Source organism: Ostrea edulis, chromosome 1, assembly GCF_947568905.1.
Source record: "Ostrea edulis chromosome 1, xbOstEdul1.1, whole genome shotgun sequence".
NCBI classification, from domain to species: domain Eukaryota; kingdom Metazoa; phylum Mollusca; class Bivalvia; order Ostreida; family Ostreidae; genus Ostrea; species Ostrea edulis.
Window position 1 is genome coordinate 52461009 of NC_079164.1, and position 13213 is coordinate 52474221.

Sequence of the window (13213 nt, forward strand, 5' to 3'; positions counted from 1 at the left end):
TTTTTAAATATCTATAATCAGAATTTAGTATCAATAGCATTACCACCGCTGCGGGGGTCTAGAGGTAAAGTGTTCGCCCTGTATGCGGACGGTCGGGGTTCGAATCCCGTCCTCGACAGACCTAGGTCGTTAAAACAGGTAGTGACAGTTCCATCACCAAACTCTGGGCATCAGGTGTGAATGTCACGGGTCCTCGGAGATGACCTTAAAAACGGATGTACCGTGTCACAGTAGGTGTGGCACGCTAAAGAACCCTCACTGCTTAATGGCAGCTATGTGCCGGGCAAAGGCCTAAATTTGAAGCCCTTCATCGGTCTTGATGACATCTCCATATGAATTAAAAAGTATCAAGAGGAACGTTAAACAAGATACAATCAATCAATAGCATTAAAGGCTATGTTATTCAAATATTTTACACATAAACACTTTATACCGAGTTTGGCCCCAACTCATCTTCCCAAATCAAGGGTTTCTGATCCGCTCCGCTCCGGCCCCCATCCTGGATCATGAAATGCTCTACATGACTATACAATTTTTTTTCCTTACAGATGTGATGTAGAGAAGAATATTTTTTTGGAAATCGGTCAAGTTTTGGTAGAGAATGTGAAAACAGTTGTAATGGTAGTTTTCAGTAAAAAGTGTTCAATTGTTATTACGCAACTAACTTACTGTTGTGTCCCAGTTTAATAGTGTATGAAATATTTTTTAGAATACAACTCAAATGAAACAAATCAATAGTTTGATACATACATATATGTCAAAAAATAATAGAAAGGAACAAACAAACAACTGGACAAAAAAGAAACGACAGTAAAACCATGCCCCCTTCCCCTCCTTCATCCTTTGTACGTTCGGGAATACATGTAGCATATGCCTGTAATTGTCAATTGTTTGTTTGAAGTACAAACAAATTGAAAACATGATTACTTTTCATTGTGTGTAGCAAGCTGTGGACCGCAAACCATTTTACATTCATGCTTGACACAATGGCAATGTTTATCTAACACTTGTTCTAACCATATGTATTTCAGTAAACAGCCCTCGTAAAATTCCAGGCGGTGTTTTGAAGGCTTGAAACCGGGGCATTGTCTTCCGTAAACACAGACCTATAATTTTTTATCTTTTCCCTCCCCAAAGATCATTATTTTCAGTCTCATTTTTGAAATTAAATAACGAAATCAAATTTGATTGTGTTGACGATGATTCTGAAGAATATCTTGGTCGTTTAGAAATAGTAAGGTAAGCCCAAGTTACAACGTTGCATCCTTTAAATTCCTGCATGACCTACTTACATATATGATCGAGGGAGGTGTAATCAGTTACGCAATATCGTCTCTCTGAGACACCGATCTTTGTCCTTCGCTGTCAAAACATAATCGTGCACAAGTTCTTTCTCGTTCGGATCAGTTAATTTTTTTACTGTGTTGCACACATTTTTGCTGTGTCGGACAAATTTTTTACTGAGTCGGAACAGCAGTCAAATCACAAGTGGAAAACCCTCAAGACTCGTATATAACTTAATAACGTGGCTTCTAATTATAGATTACACCATGCAAAAGTATTGATTTTCTTGACCTCTAAGCACTATGTGAAGGTAACAATGCAAAGGCACCCTAGCCAAAACGGTTTCATGTACAGAATCTTATTCATTATTAGATTTTGAATTAACCCAGTACTTGATAATCACTTTGATTATTACAGACGCATATTCAAACGGGAATTTTAACTGAAGAATGACCTGCATCTGTGTCTCACTTTCCCCCAGAATGAGGACCAAAATGTCACCTTTTTATACATATTTTATCCACTGTTCAACGAACTGTATTTCCGACGAAGAAAAAAAGCCCCTTGCGGATATGAATGTTATCCCCGTACTAGATCGGTTGCAAAATCACGACTACTTGTTTACTACAGCGATGCATAAATTTCCCTATAGGTGGCGATAAACCGGAAACGTGATGACGAAAGCAAAATCCAACTGGCGACAATAAAGCGCAGCTACGCTAAGCGCTTTAAAAAGGAAAAATATTCTGTCTTTTGACTGGGAAAACTTGTACTGCATTATTAGGAGTATTACCGTTGAGAGTTTGAAGCGAGCAACCGAGAATTTAACGGCAGCTTGTTAGGTCCCTTTACTCCTATTACATACAATATATACAGATTGTGTCAAAACGCTGTGCTTCATCTGATAAGAGTTTGTATTTATTTCAATTTATTAGAGTTAAAACTAATAAAATATATAGGTCATCTTATGTATGTCTCGCATCTTAAAAAGGGTTTTCGGATCGCATAATGGACCTAATAAAGGATTCAATGAAAACAAGAGTCATTACCCTTGGATTCAATACTTTGAAACATGAATTATTTATATACGAGTGCGAGTCAATAAGTAACCAGCCTATACCATTTCTGATTGACGGAGATGGTCACGATTTTCATGCCTTGTTTCAATACATGTTTTACACCTGGGTACAAAATTCCACGCGTATCGAGTCATTCTTTAATAAGATATTGAATATCAAACACGGCTATAGTGATGCAAAGGCATGCTTTTCATCTAAGTTGAGTACCGTGTTATATTCGGCACTTATATTTAAAAGGTAAAACAGGCAAGGAAATACACGGCGAGTTAGTCGATGTTCATGGGTCTTCTGCACCATCTTATGCTCAGGTTAAATTCTGGGTAGTGGAATTCAAACACGGTAGAACGTCTTTAGGAGATGAAGCCAGGTCCATGCCAAGAAATCCCGTCCGGTCTGAATTCGTTGGCTTCAATGGGACCATGATTAATAGTAGCCGTCGCTTATCTCTTAATTGCGGTCACTGATTTATAACGGTTTTTCTATACCAGATACTTTGCTAGGAGCAGGGACCTATATACCCTGCTAGGAGTTTCTTGGCATGTAGGCTAGTAAATCCAAGTATGTAACCGCGTTATTTCTCAGTTTCAGCTATGTATGTTTGTAGCTCAGGGGGTGTAAGTTATGTTTCTCAGAAATGTATACCTCAGTGTTGTACTCTTCATTTTTGTGTAATCTTTGTTTTTGATTTTACATTTCTCTCTATATAAAAATTCCATTTTGAAAATAATGAAAAAGAAAGTTTTGGTTACAGCGTTCTTTATCGTTTTTCCAAAAAATAAATATCTTGAGATCATTTAGGTATGAATGGGAAATTTTTAATGCTACTCTTTGCTAAGATATGTTATGTCAAATAACCATTCCAGACAATCAAAACAACCAATCCGATTAAAATCAGCTCCTCGATCCGCTCCTTTATTTTTTTTTTTTTTTTGTTGTTGTCGCTACACGAGCTCTCGTGTTGCGGGAGGGGGGGGATGAATAAAGGAGCGGATCGAGGAGCTGACTTTAATGAGATTGTAAAACAACAGAAACACGATGGGGGTAGGGTTTTAATCTGTCCGGGCATTCGATATCTATTAAGGCCAATGGAAAAGTTATTAATTTTTTCAAGTATGTGCATAAACATAGATTTGCCTACATATGCACATCAATAATCAAGCATTATACTTCACCTGAAAATACAATAAATACCAAGGGAAAATTGACAAGCTATTTTTTCATAATAAATCATATTCCAATGACGATACCTCAAAATAAGTGACCTCCAGAAACCCAAAATGTATTTTAAATCATGACTTAGATAGTGCACTGTCGATATAACATTTGAATGGGAAAGATATATATGGCCACTTGCTACTCAGATGTCCATTATACAGAAGTGTGTAACAAGTAACGTTAACCAGAACAAAGAAGAGGTGTAACAGTTTGAAAACAAATTTAATCTATTATCATGCATATATTATTATATACATTTGCGAAGTACCAACAAATCCTTTAAAATTACTTTTCTTATCTTCATAAATTTTCAGAAAGTCTATCTTTTAATTCCAAAAAATCTCAGAATGCGCTTTCTCCATGTTCTCCGTGATCTCACCACACGGGGTTCTTCCGCAGGAGAAAGTCCCGTGGTGCAGATAAACCTAAACTGTAAAGGCTTTGGTTTCGCAGACTTGGTCTCCTCTTCTGTGCTTTGGGTATCTGGTGCAAGTTTAAAGCTTTCTACGCTTGATAAAAACAGCTTCCGAGGAATGAACTGGCATGTTTTCTCTGATTCTAATGCAGTAAGCTCCCCAGATTTGTCTAGTCTACCTGTGAATGACTTGGTTTTCTGTTTTGACTCTTGTAATTTCACAGGTTTCATTAGTTCGCCATTTTTTTGTAGACATTCGTTGTCCTGGCTCGCACCTGAAGTGTGAACATTTTTTGTTTCTACTATAACCCTGTCGTCATCCTGATCTAGTTTCTGAACTGTTATATCTTGGCGAACTATTGTACATGCATTTTCTATACTACTCAGGATGTATGCTGCAACATCCTCTGTTTTTATATCAAGTTCTCGGGAACAGAATGTGTGATTTGTCCGTTCTCAGCCTCCTCATTCAGTATAGTCCGTCCGCTTTCAATGGTTGCTGCCGTAAACACTGCCTTTTCAGTCTCCATGCTTTTCTCAAAGATATTTCTTTCCATTTTCTTCGGTTTGTGTAATTGCACAAAATAGTCCTCATCAGCCCACAATGGCAAAAATTAATTAACATTTGCATTATCAGCTATTGAAACTTCAATCTTTGATATCGTACCCTTAACCTGTTCATGTGGTACGAAGTCATTCTTCAAAGCACTGTCGTCAGCCATAGAACTGAAGACGTTTCCATACACCATCCTTTGATTTTCCATTTGCATTCCTTTTTTGAATGTATCGCCTCCAAGAAAGCGCATAGTAGTGACAGTTTGTTTATGTTTGGTCGCAAGGGGGGATTTGTTACGTCGTAAAAATAATTTTTAAAAATATGAACTACTGTATCAATACACATTCTGCATACAGAAAGGTATATTCAATATTCTACAAAATAAGCCGGCATCGTCAATTGTAGTTCCATATATTTAAAAGAATGATTTTTCCCCTGCGTGATTCTTCTTCTTTTCTCTTAATTGTTGTACCCCTAATTAGGAAATTTTGTGTAATTTTCAGAAATAATCAGTTGTATACAAAGGAAGTAGTTGATGTTGGTAGCTGAGGCTACTTCCTGAGGTGCACTCAGGCTGTTTACACACATGTGAAAAACATGTGGATTTGAGGGTAGTCTTGTTTGCGGGTAAATACTTTCGAAAATTCTGCGTACCGTAACATGTTGTTTTTGCGGTGTCAGCAGACGAGACGGATAACAATGAGCATTTCCGACAGCGTTATTCGGCATCAGCGCGTTGATCAAGTGCAAGGGGGAGGGGGATGTCACAATTTGTAATTTTTGCCATTATGCATTTTTACGCCAAGGCTGTGGAAAGATTTGATGTGCAAAATTAATTTTCAAAAATGACCAAATAAGCCGGTATGGGGTTATTTGAGTGTTTTAGTCGAATACACAAAAATCATTACCATGCCAAGAAATCCCGTCCGGTCTGAATTCGTTGGCTTCAATAGGACCATATTACATGCTGATTAATAGTAGCCGTCGCTTATCTCTTAATTGCGGTCACAGATTTATAACGGTTTTTCTATACTGGAGATTTTGCTAGGAATTTCTTGGCATGTGGATGCCACCGACGAAGAAATGTGGAAGAAAGTTCGGGATCTGGTATACTCTGATAGGCGAATTCAGGTGGAAGAAATAGTGCAGGCATTAGGCGTTTCACATGGTAGCCTTTCAACAATCTTACATGATCGTTTAGGTTGCGCAAGCTGGGCCCCCAAATCCCTTATTGATGAGGAAATGGCAGCCAGAACATCAGTATGCAGCGCCTTGTTGAAGCGTTTTAGGTCAAAAGATGATTTTCTTTTGCGTCTGGTGACTGTAGATGAGATTTGGGTTCATTATTATGAGCCAGAGAATGAAGCTCATAGTCGTCAGTGGGTAGGGACTGGGTCCCCGGGGCCAAAGAAGTTCAAGACGCAACCATCTGCTGGCAAGGTGATGGCAATAGTATTTTGGGACGCAAAAGGCGTTATTACATTGGACTTTTACCCAAGAGAAATACAATAACTGGAGTGTACTATGCAAATTTGTTAGACCAGCTGAGAACCGCCATCCGTGAAAAACGCCGAGGTAAACTCTTTAAAGGTGTTTTGCTGCTACAGGACAACGCGAGAGTCCAAACTTGCAATGGATGCTGTAGAGCGAAACGGTTAATACCACATCTGCCACATCCTACCTATTCGCCTGACATAACTCCTAGCGACTTCTTCCTATTCCCAAACTTGAAAAAGGATATCCATGGACGTCATTTCCGGTCTGACGAAGAAGTCGTGACGGCAGTTGAGGAGTGGGTCAGTGGAAAGGATCCTGACTTTTTTTAGTTCTGGGCTGATGGCACTTGAACACCATTGGTCTTAGTCCGAAATATCTGACGTTTTCCTGGCTTTTTTTATGATTTTGATATCTACCGTGCCAGGAAAACGTCAGAACCGGCGCCATTACGTAAACTGGAAATTCGCCGCCTCCAGCTGGAGGCGGCATTCTCGGGCTGATTTTAAATTAATTATGAGTTTATCATTAAATTATGCTCGCAAGTATTTAATGCCGCCTCCAGCTGGAGGCGGCGAATTTCCAGTTTACGTAGTGGCACCGGTTCTGACGTTTTCCTGGCACGGTAAATTTCAAAATCATAAAAACGTCAGATATTTCGGACTACGTTGGTCTAACTGTATCACACATCGAAAAAGAAGAGGTGGATCTCAACCAGAAATACGTTAGGCTGGTTACTTATATATAATTCCAATGTTATTTATTACAATTGTTTTGATTGGACAAAGATAGATCTAAACGAGAATTTACACATCAATAAATCCCAAAACGCTATGTATACATACGCGCTTGAAAACAAACAACATAGTGCGGGGGAAATATTCAAATTATTGAAGTTGATAATGCAGGGAACGGATTGGAATTATAAGAATCAAACATTCTTTTTGAAGAATTTATCGATGTGTAAACGCTGGACATTTTACTCACAAACTTAACATAAAAGTGCTTCGCACTTTTATTCAGTTTGTGAGCAAAATGTCCAACGTTTACACATCGATAAATTCTTCAAAAAGAATGTTTAATCCTATAATATTGACTCGTCCTCGTATAACTTTGACTTTGAAAATATTTTATATTTAACGAGATTTTTTTTACAACACCCATAGGGAAAAAACCCAACAACATTCATGGTCATAAATCATTGATTTTGTAAAATCTTATGACGTCACAATCAGAAGTTGTCAGTACGCACTAAGCATGCATGAAACCGAAAAAATGGAGTCTGATAAGTATATTATTATACCTCAGTATGAGAATTCTATGCAACGCGTAATCTGATTGGTCTAGACAGTCACATGCCAGGGAAGACAAAACTTCATATCTTCCTCTCAAATATCATATCTCCCTATCATATTTCCCCTTGGGCAGCTTCGTGCATTTTCCATAAATATAACGTCAAAGTAGACGAAGTGTATTATGACGTCACAATAAGTCCGAGTCATTCTACTTTCATAGTTCGTAAGGCACAAAATATGCGGGTCTCTGATATACAGTTTTAAAATCGCCTGGTTTTGGTTGGAAATACAAAAACTGGTTATCACATTACTGTGTTTCGCTGTTTGTACCTTCTATATCTATCTATCTATCTATCTATCTATCTATCTATCTATCTATCTATCTATCTATCTATATATATATATATATATATATATATATATATATACGTTGACGGCGCGATGTTACTGTCAGGGCGAGGGCGATCTCAGCTACATACATGTACGATGTATAGATGAGTAAACTCCAATCTCAAATACAATTTTGTGGTCTTGCTTTGTTTCGGTATAATACCGAGCGAAGCTCGGACGAGTCGAAGGCCCGTCCGCGAAGCAAGGCTCTAAAGGTAACACGTATGTAAAAGAAAAAAGTCAAAATCAGCAAAAGAAAAAGAGATAATCTCTATATACGTTCACTGAAATTTTCGTGATCCATATGGGCGCCGCCATTTATTTTTTTATTTCCTGTTTCAACAGTTATTCGTGTTTTATTTTGAATGCCAATAATAGTAGACTCTTACGTGCAATTCATAATTTAGACACTCAGTTTGTTCAAAGTGAATAATATAATTAATATGTTTTACGGCGTGACCGTGTTTGAGGGCGAAGCAAAAAAGTTTTGACATTAGTATCTATATCCAAAACAGGACAAAAACAACCCGAAGTTAGCACGCGGACAGAGCTGTATCAAAGCATCCTAATTTTTGGACATTTGATCCACCTATATATTGAACGCGGGAAATATAATGCAATTGATGTAAACAGTACATTGTGATGTCATATTCAGCGTCGTTATTTAGCAAATTTACAAACGAAGCGTTTGAACCACAACAAAAAACATTGCGTTAATCGTGGAGTGATTATATATGATTAAGAAAATAAGATTTACATGCTTTTACGGATTTTATGTGTAACATCTCAGAACGACATGAACCATCGTCGCAAACCACGGTTTTGAGTCCACTCACGCTCCCTCATGATGATGGAGATTAATCGAATAGAAGCACCCGTGGGTAACCGACGATGGACATGAACTAGGGTAGACGAGATTCAAAATGGAGGAATACATGTCCACGCGCTAATATTCGAATCGACGCCATTGGTACCAAACTTTTCAAGTTCCATAGGTATGGTTTAATTTTTCATTATTTTCCTATATTTTCCTTTTAAACATGTATATACGTGTTACCTATAGGGAGAGCCCTTCGGGCCGTGAGAGGGCTTCGCCCTCTATCATTGGTACAGGATTTAGCAAATAAATACATATAAAACCGTAATACGACTAAATAGATGAACGAGTTCATGAGTTTATTTGAATAAGAATATACGATAAAATTACGGTTACTTTTTTACCATTTTGAATTTATTGGTTAATTTTGTTTGGTTTTAACGGCCTTTTTCATTTCATACGGAATGTATTATTGTTGTTTATAATTGTTTGCTTTGAAAAAGAGAAAAAAGTCGAGACTAAATGTGACGTCACAATGCACAGTTGACGTCGCCTTGCGTTTTATTTCCCACGTTCATTGAATAGGCGGATCATGTAAAACTGTTGTCCCCATATAAACTCCTTAAATATTGAGATGTTACTGGGTGTTTAGCGCAAGGAAATTTCATTCAATATATATTTATAAATGAATCATAATCTACCGTACTTAACGGAATTATGATTACCACTCGGGACACGGAGTTACGTACATGCTTCGCTCGGCCCAACGGTTACACCGTATACATATTAAACTATTGCATGAATGTTCGGGTCATGCAATAAATGTATATTATTATATAGCTAATAAATAGTCTATTATAAAATCTGCGTAAAATCTAGAGAATGTTAGCGTTCAATATCCTGAGAATTTATTGAACGCTAACTTTGCATTGCGTAAATATTGTATGCGCCCGAAACATTCCGAGTATGAGCGTTCAATATTGACGTTACCGTAAGGTGGCAGGGGACAGTTTCTTTGGTTTTGAAACATGTGGATAGGGGGTATACACCAAAGTCAGATTATGACAGACTAATGAAAAATCATATTTCCCTTTTATGTCCATACTTGTATTTCATATTAGTGTAGTTAATAAATTATGACCCTAAATTACATGTAATCTATAAATACTGGTGCTGGTGCACAAAACATGCTCTGAGCAGGTTCCCCTTTTTTGCTTTGATTTTCCCTCATTTGGGCTAATCCGCACCACCCCCACACCATCACAGTACCAAACATGGGGATTTAGACACTGTGCACAATCAAGAACCCTATCTGCCCTTCTCAAAAATCTACCTCTCATATGGGGCCATCCACCTTCCCTCACAGCTACAGACCTTTTGCTAGACCCTGCATGTTTTCACCGGAATTTCTTCAGCAACTGACCACGTGTCTTAGTTTCGTATTTGCACCCATCTATATGCTAGGAATCATGGTGACACCTACATGTTGTATATCAACATTTGTACTAAGCACTCAGCTACATTTGACATGCATCCTAAAATTATTGTATACATTTATACACATGTAATATCACTTCAAATACGGGGTAATTCCATTTTTTGAAAAAGTTGACCGGGCCTATAGTGCGAAACTGTCCCCTGCTACCTAACGACGTAAACAAGCCAAAATGGCAGACGGCGGTCCTCCGAATCTGACAGAGCCGGTATTTGATATTTACTTAAGCAAATGTTTTACTGTACATAAATTATAATGTCCCCATTCACAAAATCAGTTTGCTTCATGCATTAATGACGGGTTAAATATTGAACAGTTAAGAAATGCATGCCGATATTGCACACCTTCACCTTAGATGCCAATATTGATGAATTCTCGTCTATTTTGGAGTATTTTGAGTGAAAAGGGATATAATTTAACAACTAAACACTTTAGCTATATAATAAAAGGGTTATTGAACTTATATAGGTGAATATTGACACTCGTTGGCTGTCAAAATGCACTCGCAAGCTCGTGCATTTTTACAGCCAACTCGTGCCAATATTCACCAATATAAGTTCAATAACCCTATAGTATTTATATGTTATAGACTTTGTATGGGAAAATATGACGACCGAGTTTTTTGGCTTGCGAGGTCCGTCCGCTACAAAAAACGAGGTCGTCATATTTTCCCATACAAAGTCCATAACCTTTTTATTATATACTTTCAATTTCATTTAGAAACTAACAATAATTTATTTTTAACATTTTTTTATTGGTTTAACTGAGTAAAAGATGAAAAATTTGAAAATTAACGACGTAGTAATTTGCTTGTGTATTGATTGTGACGTAATGTTTGCGGGCCGGAATGTTTCCGGGCATATATCGTGTGATATATGCCCGCAAACTTCTAAAGGAAAGAGAAGAGTATATAATAAATGAGTATATATATATATATATTTTTTTTTTTACAAGAAACAGTTAAGTGTATCTATTAACGGATCTGCAAACAATTTTTAAATTCATTTGTATTATAATGATTAACCTGTGACAACATGTACAGGATCAGTGCATTACCATAAACAAGTACACACGTAAATAGGCCGGTTCCGAAATGCCGATGAAAAATGTCGGGAAAATGTCCGTCATAAGTTAAGGTGTTACTTCTGACGTCAAAGTTACTTCCGGGGAGTTCAGCCATGTGTTTATAGTTAAAACTTAAAGTGTTGTACAATGTTCCAAGCCTTGTTACTGTCGAAATACCTGTACACCAAACCATGCGAACATGAACAAATTTTCTCCCTGCGAACAAACACTTTTATTCCAAAACTGATAATGGATAGTAATGAACTTATTTCAGTATTACTAGTTAATCAAATCCTCTAAATTGGGCATGCGTATATCGAAACTTCCCCACGACAGAGCTAAGTTGAGATTGTGAAGATGCGTTGGCGAAGAAGTGATATTATTAGTCTCACTCCGTAACCTTCGCGTTTTCGAGCTGTTGTCCAATTAACTATTTAGGTATACTTATGTGTTACAGTGGTAAATTTTTGAAAACACAAAAACACGTAGCAGAACAAGGTAGAAAAGCATTGTTTGCAATTAATAATAGTCTTAAAAATCATTGTTTGAATGTAGAAACAAAATGTTCGGTTTTTGACATGTATGTTGGTAGTGTACTAGCAAATGGATCCAAAATATGGGGATTTCATAAAGCCCCAGATGTTGAAAAAGTTCATATTAATTTTTGTAAGAATGTCTTGGGTGTAAATAGAAAAACATGTAACAATATGGTCTATTGTGAATTAGGAAGATTACCTTTATGTGTTAAGAGAAAAATAAAACTTTTTAAATATTGGATAAAGCTAAAGAACACAAACAATTGTATTTTAAAGACTTGTTACGAAGATATGTCCACTTATAATAATGATTGGAGTTTACTCATCTATACATCGTACATGTATGTAGCTGTCAAATCTAGGCTTAAATTACTTATGGAACCACAGAAGGAATCAATATATTTATAGAATTATTGAGCACAGAATAATAGATATGTACAGGCAAAAAATTATGTGTAGTTTTGAAAATTCACCAAAGTGTATGCTGTATATGCATCTTGTTGACAATTTTTGTATACAGTATTATTTAACAAAACCATTAGACACGTACAGTAAGCAACTTATTACCCGATACAGAACGTCATCACATTTATTATGTATAGAAACTGGTAGACATAATAATGTTCCCAGAAATATGAGAATTTGCAAACAGTGTAGTTTAAATGATATCGAAGATGAATTTCATTTCATTCTAAGATGTCCTTTATATAACGAAATAAGAAAAAGATATATTAAACAATTCTACTATGTAAAACCAAGTGTATATTAACTTATAAAATTACCGAGTGTAAATAACGTTACAGAACTGAGTAATTTAGGTAAATATCTTTTATATGCCACAAAATTACGTAAGGAAAGTGTTGCTAATTAGCACAATAGACTATTATATATCTACTTAATGTACTTTTTGTTAATCAGTATTATAATGTATGAATATGTGCATGCATATGATTGCATGTTAAACAATATCACTTTGGAATGTTATTTGAGTTTATGCACTCTCCATATACTGTATGTTGTTATATTTTAAAACTGTATTGTATGTAATTAAGTCCAATGAGCCGCATGGCTCAAGGAAATATAGAAACATAAATGTCCACACTTCGTCACCCCTATTGCCTTTGTTCTTTCACCCCCACACTTTCACGCTCTTGGAACACAAATGAGAGGAAGAACGAGTAGCCTGATCAGAACACCATATATTTAGTACTAGTTAACTAAAGTTACTGTAGTCAGGGTAACTGTATGTTGTTGTTCCTAGTCTTCTGTAGACGGCGTCGTCGTAAACTTTTCACATTTTCATCTTCTTCAGAACGACTGGGCGAATTTCAACCAAACTTGGCAAAAACCATCCTTCGGTGAAGGAGATTCAAGTTTGTTCAAATGAGGGGCTATGCCCCTTCAAATGGGAGATAATCACAAAAATGCAAAAATATTGTGGGGTCATTTAAAAATCTTCTCAAGAACCACTGGGCCAGAAAAGTTTACATTTCATTACATAAAATTTTTCGGACATAGTGCGGATTCAAGTTTGTTAAAATCATGGTCCCGGGGGGTGGGTGGGTTAGGGGC